Source organism: Benincasa hispida, chromosome 11, assembly GCF_027475165.1.
Source record: "Benincasa hispida cultivar pf3 chromosome 11, pf3_genome.v1.1, whole genome shotgun sequence".
NCBI classification, from domain to species: Eukaryota; Viridiplantae; Streptophyta; class Magnoliopsida; order Cucurbitales; family Cucurbitaceae; genus Benincasa; species Benincasa hispida.
In genome coordinates this window covers 42,614,838-42,621,471 of record NC_143488.1, presented here as the reverse complement: position 1 = coordinate 42,621,471, position 6,634 = coordinate 42,614,838, and positions in this window count along the sequence as shown.

Here is a 6,634-nt window from a genome sequence, read left to right as displayed (position 1 = left end):
GTCGGTTGCAACCGACATTGAAGGCTGTGTTATTGGTGTTATTGAAGCTCTTTAATGTCGGTTTAAAACCAACATTAAAGGGCTTTAATAACACTATCTTTAATGTCAGTTGCCAACCGACATTAAAGCCCGAATTTCTTCTAGTGCAACCATAATTTTTTTAAGCAAAAACTCATCAAATGCTTCAGTTTGCATGCTCGATTCTTAGCACAATCTTCTCTATTTATTGTAGGACTATCATGCAATGAAAATTGCTGCATGAGGAGCAGCTCATGCTTGGAGATAGACTCAAGAAGAAGGTGGGAAAATGAGTGAGCTACATGGTTGGATAGTGGAGATCTCCCACTTTTTTCAATTTTCTGTTTTTCAATTTTTGTTTTTTTTCAAATTTATTTCCAAAATCTATTTTTTTTTCAAAATTGAAAATTTTATTAATTTTACAAATTAATTCGTTAATTAATTTTCTAATAAAGTTAATAATAAATAAATAATTTAATAATTTAATTAATTCTAATTAATCACTATCAAATATTAAATTAATTTTACACAAATTCCACAATCATGAATCTCTTTTTATGAATTTAATATTTAAATCTTATTTAAATATTAATTGATTCTCCAACTCTATTTAATTCCAAAATTAAACGTGTAATTATATCACATATAATTACTAATTCCCTTAATTCTAATTTGAACGTTTCAAATTAACTTATCACGCTACTCTAAGGCTAATCCATTTATGAGCTAGTAGGGGACCTCGTGGACCTATAGATCATGGGTTTCAACGATCTGAGATTAATTGGTTAAACTCTCTATATCGAATTAACCCCCATTCGTTAACTAATGGGTCACTCCACTAAAGCCCGTAGTTGCATTCCCTTCACTGTAGATATATTATGTCCACTCGATATAACCATGATCAATAAGTTAACCCTTCATAGGTTGTTCGTAATAACGGCTGGGTCAAATGTTTGTTTTACCCCTGAGATTACCTCTTGTTCTTTAAGTCTCATTGATCCTTTAATGAACAATTAGTTTGTGATATGATCTATAAATCGAGTCCCTCTCAGGCCAATGAAAGGGTGGGACCCCTTGTTTAAGAAATTAGCACTTAAAGAATCAACATCTTTACTATCCCTAAAAGTGGGTAGGAGCGACTTCCATTTTTCACCCTGTGTCCCCAGCTATCTACTCGTTCTTACCCTTCAAATGGAGGTTTATTGAGCCGATGTTGTTGAGCCAACCTTCATCTATGCAAATCAAAGGATAATCTCGAATAAGTAGGAGTTCATAGTTAGCTTAGGTTTAATGGTCAAGTTACCTAGGTCATCATTTTGAAATAGTCAGTCTTAAATAGTAAACAATGTTATAAAGTAAGACTGACTGATTTCATGGTCCGATCTAGTACAAACTCATTGCCCAAGACGCCCCCACTTCTCATGTCATAAAATATACAAATTAGGATCACATCGTTTATAGCACTTTACAACTACTTGTAACAACTACAAAGTGGGCTATTCAATAGTGTTACCAAAATAAGGCACCTAAGCTTATCCATATACTATAGATCATTTTGACTATTTACTCAAATTTGATCCACTTTTATGTCTTCATATAAAGATCAAGTTTTCATGTAATAGTCATGGACCTTTTAGTTTATTGGATTTATTTATAAAACGAAATAAGCAATTCATATATTCAATAACAACTTATTGAATTTTCAGAATAAGTTTTATTGTTTACAAACTACGAGTTTTAGGACATAAAACCCAACAAACTCCCACTTGGACAACTCAAGTATAACTTATATATCCGAATATATAATACTGAGTTTTTGAGTATTACTGAGAAATACAATAAACTAGGGCATCACATACCCATGGTTATTCGGTATCCTATACTTTGTTTTTTTCCACTTGTCCTAGGTTATTTACTTGGTAGTCCTAGTCTTACTAGGTGATTCTCAAACACTTTAGCCAAGAGAATCGCTGTAAACATGTTAGTGTACGACGTACCTTTTACATGATGGGTCAACGAGAAAATGGGAACAGCGGCTTAAGCCATTAGGTGTAGGCGCTTTACTAAGAGAATCTCAAGTAAAGGCTTGCCGCTCCTTCGACTGATTGTTCGCATCGGATCTCAAGTTCTCTATTGCACTCCCTAAATAGGGTTCTTTTCACCTTTCCCTTATGGTACTTGTACGCTATCGGTCATTGAGGAATACTTAGGCTTAGAGGGTGGTCCCCCTTTCTCGCGTAAAAGCGATCAGAATTCGAACACGCTGCGTTTTACTAGGAAGGATGCAATAAACTTCTTATTTAACTATATGGGGAATGCATCTTATTCTCACAACACTAGTTTCTCTAGGAAGTCATACATTCCTCCCACTACATTGAGGTACTCTCAACTCTTTGAGTAAGATGCATCTGACCTGTCTAAACAACTTTTGTTTACAATGTCAGTTTAATAACTCTATATTGATATATGCAAGCTTTTATGGAAACAAATAATACATGGTGCTTTTTGAACAATATTCCAATAATTGGAATGATGTTGAGAAAACAATTTAAGTCAATTAGAAAGTTTTTATTGGATTTCATGTTCTATCAAATAGACCTAGAAATCTCAAACCTTTTATACTTTGACCCAATCAAAGTATTTCGGTTTTATTTTACCTAACAAGTTTTGTACACTTTGAACTTTTCAAGTGTTCTAAACTTATCACTTAAGTTAAATAACTATTTGCCTTTATTGATTTCTGGCCGTTTTAAATATCTAAATATTTATAAATGGATTTTAACTACGTTGTTTCTTAACAGAAGTTGCTATGCAGTAGAACAAACATAACTTTCACTAATGAACATTTCATTTACAAAAATATATACAATTTGTTCTTTACAAACAAGATAAATTAACTTTTATTACAATAAGAAACGCTGATAAGATCATCTTCAGGCAGAAACATCTACTACCAGTTATGTTGAGGACAACAAACAATCTTTAGGAACAAGTTTGCCTATTTTGCTTTTTCTGCTCTTTTCTCAGCAAGGTACTGAGGGCAGTTTCTCTTCCAGTGCCTTTGCTCATTGCAGTGGAAAAATTTTCCTTTGTCTGCAGCGTTAGCTTTGGAGGACGTTCCCTTTTCCTTTGTTCTTCTTAACAGGAATAGTCTTACTTTATGAAGAGAAAGCAACATCAGGCTTTCTGGAGGACGTTCCTCTCTTCTTAGGGTACTAACCCAGTTCCAAACCTTTAGCTCTCATCATAGTTTGGTAAGCCTATAGATTATTTAGAAGAGTAGTCAAGCTGTATTCTATTTTATTCAAGCCTGTAGCTCGTTCATGCAAAACTGCAGAAAACTCTTCAGAAGAGATTATAGAATAAAACTAACTTGACTTCTCTCATCAATGATAGCTCCATTTACTTCCGCCACATTGAAATGGACCATCATGTTCATGACATGTTCTCTAATAGAGACCACTTCTTTCATACGACAGTTGTAAACATATTTAATAGCATCATGCCTTAGGGAGAAGGACGGTCCGAACATCCCGTGGAGAGATTCCATAATCTCTTTAGTAGTACCTATACTCTCATGTTTCTTTGCCAAGATATTAGATATACTCGCAAGGATATAGGCACGGGCTTTATCATTCGCCCTAATCCATCTATCGTATGCATCCCGAATAGTTTGGTTTACATTTGAGCCAGAAATGGGAGGGCAATCCTTTGTTAGAACGAACCGTGTATCGTCTGTCACTAGTATAGTATTCAGGTTTGATTTTAAAGTGGCATAATTATCCCCAATCAGTTTATCAGATGCCAACAATTGTACTAGTTAACTTGTCATTCTAAAAAATATAAACAAATTTTATGAGTGAATTTCTTTCTAAACCCAATCAAGTTTTAGCAAAGTAATAATATACCCAAGATTTTTTTTTTTGTTGCAACGATACTACAACAAGACATTCTTGACTAAATACTATCTCCAGAATAACTCATATTTCGATAGTCATTTAGTTACTGTTTTTGGTTAGAGATTACTAACTCTTTAGTAATTTTATAAGTGTAACCCTCTGTTTTTAGACTTCAGAAGCCGACCCCAACGATACTCCCAAAGTTGGAAAATCAAAGTTGAAACTGACTATAGAAATCCTATCCATTTCTGGAGTTTGAGTTGTTCTGAATCCTATGTTAAAACCCTCTGAGTGGATAGCCATTGTTAAACGACTAGTGAGGCCGACTTAAAGACGACAAACAAGCGCAACATAGGAATCTTACAGTTCAAACCAACATAAGAGACCGTAGGATATGTTGACACATATCCTTTACCCAGTTACTAACTACTTCCCCATTCACTTTGGTTTTGATCTCATGACGAACACTTTCCGAATGGAGGCCACTCCTAGGATGACACGAAGTGCTGCACAGATCTCGGTGGGAATTATCTAGCGATGTGAAAATTGAAATCAATATATCGTATATTTTATTTTCCATTGAACAATATACCCTCATTCACCATGTTCAATTCACGTAAACACTTTCCGAATGGAGGTCACTCCCAGGGTGACACGAAGTGCTGCATGAACCTTTCGGTGTGAACATCTTGAGAATGTGAAAATTTTAAAATCAAAACATCACATTTGATTTTAAGGTGAACAACTTCCCCCAATCTTGATCCATTTAAACACTTTTCGAATGGAGGTCACTCCCAGGGTGACACGAAGTGCCACATGAATTTCGATCGTGAACTCTTATGGACATGAGATCTAAAAACAATCATATCATATATGTTTATTAATCTCCCATTGAAGCATTCTAACATATCATATACATTATTTTATTTTTATGAAGTGTTCTAATAGCATATCATATATGTTATTAAACTCCCACTGAAGTGTTCTAACGTTTAAACGAGCTATACATTTCGTTAGGTTTGTTCCAACTAATAAAACAACCTAAGTCTGGGTGTTTATCCAAGTATAACGTTTATATTTGTATTTAACCTACGATGTCTAGGTAATAAACTAGTTTTAAAACCTCACATCGCTCACGTATTTCTCATAAAATCGGTTAACAACGCTCAATTATTCGGCCATTATCCCCAAGTAGGAGGTGTTCCGTAGACCGTCAACTTAAATACCTCCATCCTTCGAAAGGATTATATACCGATTGAGTTTGTAACTCGAGTCTAGAAATTTAATGACATATTTTAAATATTAAAACGAGTGGTTAACCTACGTGAGCATGCAACTGTTTTTTTGTTATGTATTTTAAATGTCTAACCCAATTTTATAACAACTTAAAAATTTTTAGACATGCTAAACATCCACAACATACATCAAAGGAATTCAATATTTAATATAACATTTATATTAAATAAAAGAAACCCTAAACTGTTAGAGTGATGCAGTGGAAGTATCAAGGATCCATAAGCATTCAAATTCACTAATTTTGGTAGAAACTAAAGTATGCTCTTCTAAATAAGAGGGTTTTAGATCATACCTTTGAAAAACTCTTCAAGAACTTGATCAATCAGTAGTAGTCTTCAACAAAGATCATCTTGAACCACCTTGAGTCGTGGGACTATGAACAGCTTGAAGTGATGAAGAACAGAGAAAAGCTCACAGCAGCACACTTCGAAGAAACCTTCTTCCAATTGAAATTTTCTCTCCAAATTTTTGTGTAATCCATGCCTTCAATTCACACCAATCTTCTTTATTTATTGTAGATGAACATGCAAAGAAGAGATACGTATGGCTTGCAACTCATGCTTGTAGTATTAATGAAGAAAAGGAAGTGGGCTTTGTGTGAGCATGAAGAAGATGATATTGGAAAATCAAGTTTTTCCATTTTGTGCATGCAAATTGATTTTTCCAATTTTTCTTTAAAACCAAAATCTTGATTTCAAAATTCAATTTTGATTTTAAATAACTGAAAATCATTTTCTAAAATTAATTTCATAAATTAATTAATTTAATATCGAATATTAAATTAATTTTTGCACAATAATCATCTTCATATATTTAAATCATATTTTAATATATTCTCCTATTCCGTTTAATTTGAATGTTTGAAATAAATTTCTCAAGCTACTCTAAAGCTTCACCATTTACGAGCTAGTAGGGGACCTCGGGGACCTACAGATCATGGGCTCCGACGATTCGAGATGAATCGGCTAAACTCATTAGTCTGATTTAAACCCCATTCGTTACCTAATGGGACACTCCACTATAGCCCATAGTTGAACTCCCCTCACTGTAGATATATTATGTCCACTTTATAACCATAATCAGCAAGTTGATCCATTACAGATTGTTCGTAATCACAGCTAGGTCAAAATTACCGTTTTACCCCTATGAATACATCTTGTTCCTTAAGTTTCTACTGACCCTCTAATGAACAATTCTTATTCATAATCTCTATGAATCAAATCTTTTTTCTATCATGAAAAGGTGAGGCCCCGATTGTTTAAGACCTGGAATTAGTACTTAAAAGAATAACCTATCTTCTAACCCTAAATTGGGTAGGAGTGAATTCTATCTTGCAAGGCTATGTCCCCAGCTATTCATCCAGTTTTATCCCTAAAATGGGAAGCTTATTGAGCAGTGCTATTTTACTACTCTCACCGTTT